Here is a 14,430-nt window from a genome sequence, read left to right on the forward strand (position 1 = left end):
TTCTAAATATTCAGTAGTAATGTATTTATGTTGTATTCTGTGATAAATCGTTATAAAGATTATGGGACACGGATGTCCCTGTCGGCGTAAAGGGATACTTTTTATACGGAATTTCTTAACTTTTGACCTGGTGATATACCAAAATGCTATCATTTTCTTATTCATATTTTTCTCAGAATATGTTTCGTAAGGGACTTGGAGTTTTTGAACTTCGAAAAAATATAATTCTTCAAATTTTTGTGGGTGACAATAGCGATGAGGAAGATGACTTAGTGCTTGATGACGAAGACCAAAGACTTCTAGTACAGTGTGATGACCAAGGGGTATTTGATGTCGAGGTTGAAGAGACGACGACTCTTCAACGGCAAGAATCACCTGAACCTTTAACGTCTCAAAAAATCAATCCATCTAATCATTAACCAATCCATCAACAACAGGAATTGTTTCGCCGAGTACCAAAAATAACTTGCCCTATTATATTTATATTATTCATAAAAAAGTAAAAAAGAGTACACTGAGTAACAAATGTACATTATTTACAACAAAACAGACTTACCAACAAGTAAACCAAAATTTAGAGTTTAAGTAGAAAGTAACCCTTAGCGACCATAGGGACATATTTGTCCCATAAATTTCCAAGAAAAATGTAAAACTTTTTTGAATTTTTAGTATAAATTATGTTTTTAGGATGCCTATTAATTCAAAAGGGTTAAGCGAACAAACTAAATAGAATTACAATACATTATATAAATAACAATGTATGGTATAATGTAGAAATAAAAATTCCGCTGGCCATATGGCACTTGCATATTCCGCGGATTTGTAAGTCGCTGAGGGCGCCTGGCCTTAGACGTATTATAAAGTAGCGAAGTCCGAAGGCTGCTAAGGAGCTTCGGCTCGGGCCCCTACGTACCTTTATTTTACCGGATTGTGAACTGCCGAGCACATAGATCAGGTGGGCGCTCCATGGACCCTTTTACCTAGTACAAATATTTCATTTTCTTTCCCTTTTTCCCAATGTACTATTAATATTTAAATAAATAAACATTCAGAGCATATTACAGTTATATTTTAAACTCAACTAATCAACAAATAAAAACCTGAAATTCAATAATTCTATAAAAAACACGTAAAATTATGATAAAACATTTTAAGAATACGAAAACCCGAGCCATACAATTCACATTTATTTGTAAAAGATCATCTTTTTATTTTTTTTCCAATAAAGAGTTATTTAGACAAAAACTTAAAAAATAAAAATTTCAGACAATTCAGCTAAACCTGTATTCGCGAGGCAAGGTCGGAAATGCGTAGGACACTAACAGCGGTATTAGCATTCTTTACGCGCTGGCATCTGAAGGTTATAGTCCATCATGTTACTATTCATTGCCTCTGATAATTGGTTGAAGTAATTGTTCACTCACATCGTAGGAGCAAGGGAACATAACAAATGAATTTTATCGTGTTTCTGAATGATTCATAGTACAACTATTGCAGCGTTAGAAAACTTCTGTTCTAAGATAACTTTGTCGATATAAGGCCGTTTGATTAGCTGCCACCGCGGAGGCTGTATTTACGGCCAAAGTGATCATCATTTCAACAATAGGTTGTTCACTGCTAAATATAGACCACCTTCATAAATAAGACAGGTTTTTTTGGGCTCCGCTATTGGGGACGCTATTGTACCCCTATCTTTGGAAAGGACGGGGTCGTTGATTTTCTTATATTTTTTTCATAAATTTATTTACGCGCTCTTCTTTCATTCGTCTTATGTTCTTCCATATTTTTCCTTTCGTTCCACATTTCCTCTATCTTTCCCTTTAATTCGATACCTTTCATTCCTTACCTCGTTCCTCAATTTTACATTTCTTTATTATATTTAGACATTTCGTTGTAACTACATTATACTTTTATTTTACCTTATTTGCTACTATTTACATTTATTTTTACATTTCACTTTTGTTACTACAATAAAATTTACCGCGATTTTCCTGCAAAATTGGACAAATATTGGTTTCTTTTCATCATCCTTTCTCAGCGAGTCCATTAAAAATCTTCATGCCTAACCGGCATTCGGAGTCCACCGAGATTCTCCGGGCAGTCGGCTGCCAGGTGGACCACGATCTGGTTCACGCCCGGTTCACGGAAACATGAGGGATCCTCCCTGAACTTATTCCGGTATAGGTACTCAGAGAACCCTCCGTGCTCCGTGAAGAGCTGGACCAAGACCGCGGCCACCTCGACACTGCGGAGCACGCGGTAGGCTGAGATGGCGTTCGGGAATAATTTCCACGTTGTCGACGCCGTCGTACCTTCCATGTACCTCCTATTCGACGAATGGAATAGGCGTTCCCAGCCTAAGCTGTCGCTTGACGAATGAAATGGGGCATTCCTCGTAATTCGCTCGTCTTTTACTCCTCAGGGCCGCATCCTTGGCCAATTGAACCGCCCTCTCATTCTTCTCCGTCCCGCGTGCGCTTTCATCCAGTATAACTTTACATCATTCCCTGCTTCTCTCAATAAGACAGGTTAGAGCAATTGAACTGTGATATTCACTACAGAACTTAAGGCAATAGCAGCCATGTGTTATGTTTACTATATTGTCAATTAATTCAAATAAAATCAAGGTCAACATATGTTTGTTTTTTAAGATTTTATAATTACAACTTTCCCATGTATTTATAATCACATTCCTTACGACATTCAAGGCGAGTAAACAATTTATAAGGAATGCACGAAATAATAGTGTTTCAATACATCCCTCGTATTATGGGCGGAGAAACTCGATCGAAAATTGCAGATCAATTTGTCTCAGTAAAGTTTACTTGTTCGACTTTTGTTGACATTTACGTAAATATCCCGTAACGAGATAAATGTTGATTGAAGTTTTCCATACCAGTTACGGATGTAATTCTTTTGATGTTCGTATTTCAAGTGTTGACCTACAAGACAAGCAATGGACAATGAAAAGGCCATAAGTTTGCCTTTTAATTAAATGACTATACCACATAGTAACAATTGACATATATGTATATTATAGGCATTGATAACGGCGCTGTTTTTAAACGGTTTTATTTAGTTCGACCGGTACGGAATTTATTTGGGTCAAAATTAGAAATTGAAATTTAAGCACCTACCCGTTGTCAGATTGATCTGAAATTTGGTACACACATTTAATTTAGATGACAATACAATATAATAAAATCAAAAATATTATAAATCTTAGATGGCCCCCGATACAAAATGGCGGATTACATATTTTTCCTTAATCCCCTCAATATGGGTATCAAATGAAAGGGCTACACTAGTAAAACACGATGATTATGTCAAAATTTAAAATTCAAGATGGACGCCGTTCCAATATGGCGGACTATGTACATATTTTTCCACAACCACCACAATATGGGTATTAAATAAAACCGTTTAAAAACCGTTTAACTTAAAAGTTGTTTTACCGAATTTTATTTACCAACCAAAAATATTTACAAGTTACAAATAAGTATAAAAAAGTAATAAAACAATTCTTTAAGCAATCAAGTGTTTTTACGTCGCGGTCACGCCGCCTTATACTGTCGGCAACTGTGTACGGTTTTGCAATACACTCCCGTGTGTAGTTTATTAAACAAAAACTGGTTAAAAAATAACTATTACAATGTGAACGATTTTTTGTGAAATAATGAAACTAGGAAATGGATTGCTCCGCCACACTGAGAAAGATACACCCTTGCCATATCAAAATAGTGAAAGTGATAAAAAAAAAGAAAAGCATGTTTGGAACTCCCGTAGTTTTAATTGAAAGTTGTCACCATAAGTACGCTTATTTTTTTTTTCAAGTTTTTCTCACATTGGGTTCTTACCGTGACGTAATAATATAAAAAAATTATAATATACAAATAAATAAAATTTGAGTGTCTGCTTGTAATATTCAAATAACCATACAGCTAGTCTTTAATAAATTAGCTATGGCTGCAACTTCGTCGGCGTGCAATTGACCAAAATAAGTATTTGAAATGAAGAAATAAAAGTTACCGAAGTTACTCATTATCACATTATCTACCTGCCAGTATAAGTCCCGACAAAATCGGTCCAACCATTTCACATATCAGTTAAAATGTTTGGAGGAAAGGATTTTTCTCCGAAAACCGAATAGATAACAATTAGCTAATATAATACGTCAGGCGACGTAGATTTTTATTTTTTTAGCAGCAATGAAATATAGCAATGAGATTAGCCAGAACAAACAAACAGACAAACAAAAATTGAAAAAAACAATTTTTTGTTATGTATACCGTAAATGTTTGTAGTAAAAAGCGGTTATTTAATATAACAAACAGACACCCAAATTATTTTTATATGTATAGATGTAAACTCTCTTTATTGTAACTAAATTAATTAATTATTTAATGGACCTCTAAGGTACCAAATATGTACATATTTCTCGAATTTAAGTACTAATTTAATTTCGTTATTGAGAAGTATAGATAGAATAAAATTTTTATGATCGATATCGTATCTTGGAGTCTAAATCTATCCACCTATTTCAATGAATTGATTAAAATAATCTTAGAGCTAATTAAAAATTTGATAACTTATTTTCACAGCCTTGAACTAGAAACGGTAATTCTTTATAAATTAACATATTAAATGATGTAATAATTTATCAATATTTATCAGTAAAAAAAACCAACGACTGATACCGTACGATTAGATTTGTTATATTTTATTTTAATTAATTAATTTATTTATGTATTCCTTTAAAACATGCCGATCATTTGCATTATTTTTATTCGTTTTAAAATTAAAAAAAAAGTTATTTTATAAAGTCAATTTGACCGCGTGCTATGGTCTTTTTTTAAATATATTAAGGTTACGATCTCTAATAATAGGGCGATAATATTTTAATAACAAGTCGGGAGAAATCGTATAAATTTCAGTACGTTATAAAATATTCTGTTTGTAATTTTAATTAATGTTATAAGAATACTTAAATAGATATATACGTGTTATATTGAGTAGACGAAGACGACTTCGAATAAATAAGATGAAGTCAAATATTACGTATTAAAAAAATTAAAAACCAAAAGGTTTTTAATTTTATTTTTTAATGTTTGCAAACCTAAATGACATTTATAAATTAAAAATAACTACATGATTCAAAAACTTTCCACAACTAACCATTACACGAAAACAGGACATAATTTAAAAAAAATGGATAAAAATTCTCATTCTAAAATAAATTATTTAATGTGTTTTTGTAGAGGCGAATTGGTCAATGTTTATTAATAATTATTTAATCTGTTTCATTATTTTTATATAACATCTATATAACTTTAATCCTAACCAAAAAAAAAAGTTGTTGTGATAGACTTATGGCTAAGGGTTCGTACATGTAAACAAGATATAGGTGTGATAAATAAAAAGAGTTTTAAGGCTGGCTAATATCACATATTGCTACAAATTATGGTAGAAACAGCAGTTAGTGTAAAAAGCAACCTTATCCAAGGCTCTCAAATAGTTTTCGAGCTTCACTACCTTCAGAGGTTTTTAGCTAATGATAATATATAAAAACCGTTTTGAAAATTACTGCATTCTAAAATTAATTATTAATCAATATCTTACTCTGCAGACTTTGTGATGCTAGAAGACATATTTCACACTGATCAATTTATACAGACTAACTGGAAATAGGTGTAAAAACTTTAAACCTTCTTGATGACAAATAAGCTATATATTCATGCTTTCCAAGCCTCTACACCTATAACCGATCACCCTGTATATTCTTTAGATATTGATCACTTATTGTGCAGCAAAACATAGTAAAAAGGTATGAATAACGTCTTGTACGCCAAAAGTATGAAATTCATAAGACTAGTACAATACACAGAAGGGTCTAAATTATCAGCCTTACCTTACAAGCATCGAGCAGTGGTAGGTCAGCGACAGAATACAAAATTGTGGTAGTTGGTTGCGAGTTTCATTCCCGGAATATAATCTTATATAACTTTGTGCATTAATTATTTGGCTTTGCCATTTCTCACAAACAGTTTTCTAATAGGCAGCAGTGTCCTCTGCGTACCATTATACCACACTGTGGTCTCCAATCTGCCTGAAAAGCATGGTAATTAAGGAATATATCCATAAATATTTTTAAGAGAAGCTTATGTCTTATAATAGCTGGCGTGAAATTACTTCGCATTAAGTAAACGTTACTCTATATACAGTAAAGTCATTAGAAGAGCATCTTCACGCATTAATACCTCCATTATAACACAGTTGTGAACAGTTTGATGTGTAATGTTTAACAATGACGGTTATCGATGTTAATCGGCTCTCCTGTGTCGCAACAATGCTTAACTTGTGTTCACTCTTACTGTAAGTGAACCGATCGGAGCACGATAACGTCGGTCTAAGGCATAAACTTTAGCGAGCGACGAGTTTACCTTTTAGTTATAATTTTATTTAAAAATAGTACTTACCTGTCAAAGTTCAGTACAATCTTTGCTTTCACGACAATATAATGTAGTTCTGTCATATGGAGACTTTCCATTACTGATAGTAATGGATTTGGAAGTCAAGTAGGAACGACAGAAGAATTAAAAAATACACTATGCAAGGACATGTTGTCAGTATCATAAATATACAATTTTGTTATTCATATTATAAATCTGACATCCATATTACAAAGCTGACTTGTCGATCGGGTACTTACGTATTAACGCCACCGCGGCAAAAAAATTACCTAAAAAGATTCCACCGTGACACATAACTGTAACCTAAATTACTGATGATTAAATATAAAATGAACCACTTTTCATAAAATCAAAAAACAAAAACTGACAAACTTACACCTACCTTCTTGTTTATATCGGCATGTTAATAGAATGTTTGCGCTGTGGCGTTAGTACCGTCGATCGTTAAGAAAAACAGTAAATTTATCAAAATATTTTATTTACAACTGAAAGGTAAAATGGTAGAAAGACGACCTTGTTAAAGTCTTCGGATGTAGACGTAGGCCGCTTCCAACCAATTCTATTTAAAGTATATATCCAGCATTGGACGTATTGCATCTAAAATCAAGACCACGATGAATGTATAGTATATGGGGTCGTTTCCGCTTGTCGCTTTATACTTGAGACAAATGACTGGGTCGCGATTGACGGGTTTATAGAGGTGCTAGCTATTACGATGTGCGGTAAAGTCAATCCATAGTGTGGCTGCAACTATGTCACCTCTGTGCTTTCGACATCCTTACGGAGCTATGTCGTAGAGAGCATGGCTTTGGGAATATTGTAACGTGTTCTCAATATAAGATACACTCTTATAAACTTCTGCGGTTGTGGTTCACACGTGTTGAATATTCTATTCGGTGGTGTACACACTTGAATGGTACATCAGTCGCATCATATCGCTTCTCGAAACCAATATTTCATGTTGTAAATATTTGTAAGAGGCATATGTCCAGCTGTGGGTTTGCTGCGGCTAAAACGATGATGACGATTAATCTATTGCCTTTATTAAAATTGTAAAATGTAATAAAAAATCATCTAGCGTTTTTATGGAATCTATATATCAGAGACATTAGCGTCCGTGTCTTTGTTTTTACAATAACATATATTTCCCTGTTTTTATTTCTATTTGCTCACCTTCCTGCATGTCAATGTTTAACAAAATTCAAAACGCATATTAGAAATAAATTGACGGAAAAAAGCTTATTATTCAATAAATCAATATTAAAAGGACAAGATTCCTTGGCAGTGATGTCGCCTGTTTATTTTGATTTCATTGAGGCTATATCTGATAGTGTATATGTATAAACCTTTGTTAAACTTTATTAAAAGATGTGTTACTGTGGAGTTTCTTCCTGCTTCTACTCCAAAAGTATAACAATAGAATAAAAATAAATAGATAATAATTTAATGATCGGAAGAGTCGTGTGTTGCTATTAAAAGTTCCTACACCATTTAAACGTATTTTATTTTAACTTTTATCTTACTATGCTAAATTATTCTAGTCTTCTTAAACTATTTCCTATTTTAAAGGAAAATAAACTAAACTAATTGTTTTTATACCCTGAAACTATATGTCCTCGTTCTTTTATTTATTTAGTAGTTTGTTTGAGTGTGTGTATTTTTTTTCATAACGCTCTAACAAAATCTCTTCTATCTTTATCTCTTGTTCGCTAAAAGAGGCTGTGTAGTGACTAGTTTTTCTAATTCTACTTCTTACTATAATATACATATGTTACTTTGTTCCGCTGACTTTACATCAACACATTTGTTTAGCGTAGTTATTGTAATAATCATCTATAATAAAATAATGTTAGACTAACCAGATGTGTTTCACAGGATCCTGTATTGCAAAAGCTCGCATATCGCTACATCGTATGACTCAATTAACTATTTTTTTTATTTGTTACAGGTATTAGAAACTACCCGTTTGGTCGTCCGTTGCAACTGTGACTGCTTACCATCAGGTACACTAGCTAACTTGTATGAACAAACTTGGATATAATAAAGTATTTATTGTCAGTAAGTCTGTTAAGAAAAGTCTTTTAATTTTTGTTTGTACAAATGTAATAGTGTGTACATGGTGTTTGGTAAGTCCAACTTCAAGAATGAGAACAATCGCCGAATCCAGCTCGAATGGGCAGCGTTCGGGAAGCTCCGAAATACCGCAAGGTTATTTGCCAGGGTATTGCCGGTGATAACCTACGAAGAGAAATTTAAGAAAGCTCATGTTCATCCAAAAGGCAACGGAGAGAGCTATGTTCGAAGTTTCGAATCATAAATAAGGAGACCCGAAGATGAACCAAAGTTACCGGTGTAGCTAAAAGAGTTTCTTATCTAAAGTGGCAGTAGGCGGGGAACATTACCCGTACAGTCGATAATGTGGACGTAGTTGTGGGTTGAATAGACCCTCCACTTAGTGGACCGACGACTTAGAAGGGGGAAGTCACTTGATGAAGGCAGCATAGATCCTGTCATCGTGGCAATCTTCGTAGGAGGAACATGCCTTACATACGGCTTCTATCGGCTGAAGAAGTAGCGCCTCTTCTTTTCATAATCCCTATAGTTTAGGAGCAACGGAACTATTGAGATATATATTGAGAACATTTCAAATCTCAAGTATTCGAACACGGAGGTATTATTTTTGTAATTCAAGTATAAAGAACTAATGGATGGGCAGTACACCATAATACAAATACCTTGTTCAACACGTTACTATCACTATCATTTTTGTTTTGTGTAATATAAATACAAGAAGCAATAACACTTTTTTTGTATATAAAATTAGAATTTATAGAGTTTCTCTCATTTCAATTTCTATGGGCAATCTATGCACTTTTTAGTAAAATTTCCAAATAACATTCTGAAAACTTCCTTTGCTTGACTTAAAAAAAATTGACAATGAATGTATGTATGCTAGGCGTTATTACGCTGTAAATAACTTCATAAACGTACCTTGGAATTATGAACAAAACTTGACGTTAACAGATCCATCGCAAGTTGAAAAACAATTTTTGAATTTGTGATAAAAATACAAAATGAATGACAATTTATTAAGATATTACACAAACGTTACGATAAGTATTCATATAATTTGTAAAAAAGTAGAAATGTATTTAACTTACACAATTGTTTGCAGACTTTAAGTAGTTTATATAGCGTGTATATTATTGTAATTATTTCTTTAATAGAAACAAAATAGCGACAGATACATATCATCATTAGAAAACCAATCTGCATGGGACATAACTGTGAGATATAGCTAACACTGTCCCATGGAAATTTAACCAAATATTTAACCAATAATTTTCTTAACGACTCGACAAGCGCAGAGTAGAATGTCCACCCAAGATGACAAACGACCTTCCTACCGGTTCACAAATCTATAAAGAGGACCATGTTCAGAAGTAGCCTGCCTTGTAATGAAGAGATTTTATTAATTTTTCATTACTTATTATATAGAGATAAGACATTTAACCTTATAATTCTTGGAGTCATACGGCAGTAATTTTTTACGAAATTTTTGATTAGACAGCTATGTTTGTAGAAAATAATTAACTTCAATAAAATACTATGCGACTTAACTGCATTAATTAACTATAAATGATCCGCAGACGCGCAAACAGTCAATACAAACCGTTAAGATCATAATAACAGTAGATATCACATCGTTAAGCGTTTAATGAACACGTAAACACGAATTAAGCGCGGGAACCAGTCGATCTAGAACATTCTAAGCATGCTCTTAGGGAATAACAAGGTAAATGTTGCGTGTGCGCACGCTTTACTTTTTTTTTAAATATCGACGCACGCAGAAATATCATTCAGCCATTACTGTAATTCAAATATTATCCTATATTTCATAATTTATATACACAGTTAATGGTGTAAAATCATAATAGGAATTAATGAATAACTCGTTTGCTGTCAAATAATGTGTGTAATAATAAGGTATACCTCTATTCAAAGATCGATGGTTTCAGAAATAAAACGTAATGTAATGTAGGGTAACATGGTAATAAAAAGCGTTTTTAAAATTCGAATAACTACATATTAAAATTAATTATTATGTGCAAATTTTCACTGTCAGAAGTTATTGGTCTGTCGCATTCCGATTGAAAAAATAAACTAACGTAACATATTTCAGAGAGATCACTTTCAACAGGGTGATTGAAAATAGGTTATAGGGTGTAAAAGCTTTCAAGCTTTTTACTGACAAGTAAGCATCAACCCCTTTAAAGTTTTTACACGTATAACTCTGTATAAATCTGAGTAACATTAAACACGATCTTTGTAAAGTGTAGCGCCCTTTTAAAATTACTCGCCTTAGTTATTTATAAACGTTATTGCTTTGTTGTTCTAAATTTTAAAACGCTAATAAAAAAAACTATAATTTTTTAATGATAAAAGTACGCTTATTATATTTTGTTTTTGTTTACATTTCGCCTCGTAATAATAATGCACAAACAGTAAGTTTTTGTTTTTATTTTATGCTGCTCAGTTCGCGTATTTACGCATCACAAAAATTATTAATAGTAGACCGTTCAAAGACTGTCAAGATAAGTAGTGTAAAAATCAATTAAATAAGTCATTGAATAAATTCTACGTATAGGACAAAACATTCTGCAAAAATCAGGGGGTAGTATTTAGAATTTAAATGGTCAGCATTTAAAAAAAATTATAATATTAGTGTAAAATACATTCATACGATTCTAGTTCCTATCCAACTATGCACTTTTAGCATCTTTTCATGACCTATAAATGTGTTCGTTGTAATCGTATGTAAATATTAACTAGATATACAGTTGAATACATGTCAAAGTGAGGAAAATATGATTTAATATATACTTCTCCGAGCAGTGGTAGCACAGCGATAGATGACTGAGACTTGTGATCGCAGTTCGCGCGGTCGATCCTCGGGATAATAAGATAATATTGTATTATATAATTCAAACTTTGTATATTAATTGTGTAGTAATACCACTACTCCCAAATAAGTTTTACGAAGATAAGTAGCAGTGTCTTCTGCGCAGTGTTATATCCAGTGTGAGAGAAAACGAGAAAAGAGAAACATTTAGCACTGTCTCACCTGATGTTAAGTGATGTCGAGGTCGACGATGGTACATGCTTACCTAGAAGTAATCTATTCACTCCTTTCTTGAAGATTCCTATGTTATAGTTAGCTGAAAACAATGAGGCCGGTAGGTTGTTCTACACCTTGACTTTTCGGACTATAAAAATAATGCCGGCGGAAGAGATTTCAACCATGTACAGATGTAAATCTATGCATCTTGATCTTATTGGAAGAAAGAGGATGGGGGAATTATTTGGTGTGATTCCGACGCACACTTTTTAAAATGCTGTCAATTTAGGTATATCTAATATATAAAATTCTCGTGTCACGGTGTTCGAACTTGAACTCCTCTGAAACAGCTTGACCGATTTTTACCAAATTTTATGTGCGTATTTAGTAGGTCTGCGAATCGGCTACTATCTATTTTTCATACCCCTAAGTGATAAGGGTTGTTCACCCTTAAAAAATTTTTTTTATTTTTTTGACGAAATTTTTTGTTTTTATTTTTTTATGATACAACAAACAAAAATACATACAACCCTAAATTTTCACCCCTCTACGATCAACCCTTATTTTTAAATTGAAAATTAAAAATATTTTTTTTGCAAAACAACGTTTGCGGGATCAGCTAGTCCCCTATCTATCTTTGATGGAGTACTTACGCCTTGCAGTGGGCGACTGTGGCTTGAAACTACGATTTATTTCTTCCGCATACAAACAAATAAAGCAAATGTGTTTTACAAACGTTTGCATTCAGATTTGGATCATATTCAAATAATGCATAAGCGAAGCGCTTTGTTCGTATGAACAGAAGATTATGACCGCAATAATTTACCATCTCCAAACGAGTAATACACTTCCTGTCGTTTTGTTAGCGAAACGTACCGTTTTATCTATTCGCGATCTCTGGCTCGGATGCCATACGGACCGTGACGGTACCAATTAGGCGGCCCTAAATACGTGTTCACACTGACGGCGTGACACGTCTGTGCATCTCAGCCAATGTCTTAACGGTTACAAAAAATCTATGTTAGACTATAGTATGTTTAGACGACATCAAATGATAACTTCTCGATGAGGTCTTTCTTTTTTTGGTGTAGAGCAGTATTTCTCAATCTTTTATGTACCATGCCCCACCTAGGCCTTTCTGAAATTATCACGCCCCCCAAAACACTTACACAATTTTTAAATTAAAGCGAAAGTGTTAAACTTGTGTGGAATCCACTTTCGAATTGCACCCTGAACAAGCGAATAATCCTCCTGTGCGACGTGGGACCTACGTTACGAAACACTGGTCGACAGCTATGTCATCATCAGCATTATTTCAGCCATAAGAGAGTGAAAACCTTAGCTGAACGCTCTCTCAGAGACTTCTAATAAATAAAGCGTAGAATTCTACGAAAGAAAGAAAAATCTAATAACGAAGCGAAGTCGAAGCGGCCTACAGATGCTCCAGCATTTTTCGAGTATTTTTATATATATGTATATATATATATGTACATATATAAATATATATAATGAGATCCAACGAATCAACTTATAACAATGCTATACTACTTCGCTATGGAATCACAAAACTATTACGTGGTATGACTCAATGTACTCCCAATAAATAATAAGATATTTTTTTATTGTAACTTATTAGAAACTGTCAAATTCTATATATAACTCGGTGATAGCTATGCGATCTATTTTGATATAATAAACGTTTTGCAGCTATGGCATGCAAGCGACTAAACCGTCTCGCTTACGCATTGACAACTCATGCGCAGCCTGCGAGCGGCATAAGTAACCGCGCTGTCAAATGAGATGCTATAACTAATGTATGTTGGAACATAGCGGGGGCGGATTGCTCACCTTGAATAGTTAAATTGGATAATTTATCTGTCATGTTTTTTTTTACATTACTATTGTTTGTCTTGGTTTGATAAAATTATTACTCACCTTCATGAATTATTATTTCATCTGTAGGTTGTTCACTGTTAGACAGATTTTCCTATTGGATAGGTTGGAAACGGCGTGTATGCCGCGTTTTAATACTTTTTAACTCCATGTTTACACTTCTATAATTGTTGAACGCAATATCCAAACTAATCATGCATAGCGTCGTTTTGTAGGTTATGTCAAGACCTTTCAAATTATGTATAGTATTGCCAGATACGAGCTCTGTAGCGTTTTGTACATAGCCGCGAAATTCAAAAGACAAAAAGGCGGAAGGGAGATATTTGACAACCTATTACAACAACTTTAAGAAGTACATTTGTCCATCCACTTTAACTTCTATTTACTCATTCACTCTTCTTTCCTAGTCACCTCAATATTTGAGTGCAAATAGCAATTATCCATAAATTGATTTTTAAAAAGATATCTAGTGATATTCACCAAAAAAAATTTAATGAGTAATGATACAAATGAAACACAAACGCATTAGCTTACATTGATATAAATTATGTTAAATGTGAAAATCAAGAATAAGCAATATTCTCCGTAACGCCGTTTACAATTCCACTACCTTATAACATAAGATAAAAGTCTGAGTAGTCCAATTATCTCCAGCTACATCGCCTTTTAAAGTTAGAACTACCTCGTTACCTTTTTTCCTAACAAAGACAGGAGCTGTTTTTAGAATAAAACTTCTACTTAATGTTAAAAATAAGTAACAGTTCATCATCATCATGACAGCTGAGAGACGATCACAAGGCCTGCTTCCTCTATACATCACCATGAACACCGGTCTTGAGCTGCCCACATTGAATGACTTGCCTCGACCTTTGCATAAAATTTGGTTACACAGTTACAGATAAATAAAAGATTAACAGTAAATAAACGAATTTAATTATTATATTAATA

The 14,430-nt window shown here is 33.4% G+C and overlaps 1 protein-coding gene across 2 annotated transcripts in view; it reads left to right on the top strand.

The window, feature by feature from the left end:
• LOC137919304 (uncharacterized) overlaps positions 1-14,430 on the top strand; it is a 139,195-nt gene that overhangs the window by 20,071 nt on the left and 104,694 nt on the right. The window contains exon 2 of one of the 2 annotated variants that reach the window (XM_068762344.1): positions 8,419-8,473. The exons of the other annotated variant lie outside the window; for it this stretch is intronic. The gene's annotated coding sequence lies outside the window, so the exon portion shown is untranslated. The remainder of the gene's footprint in view (positions 1-8,418; positions 8,474-14,430) is intronic. 2 annotated transcript variants of the gene reach the window in all.

Source organism: Battus philenor, unplaced genomic scaffold (genome assembly GCF_028537555.1).
Source record: "Battus philenor isolate CCGP_79_NKW_IND1 unplaced genomic scaffold, ilBatPhil1.0.hap1 SCAF_16, whole genome shotgun sequence".
NCBI lineage: Eukaryota > Metazoa > Arthropoda > Insecta > Lepidoptera > Papilionidae > Battus > Battus philenor.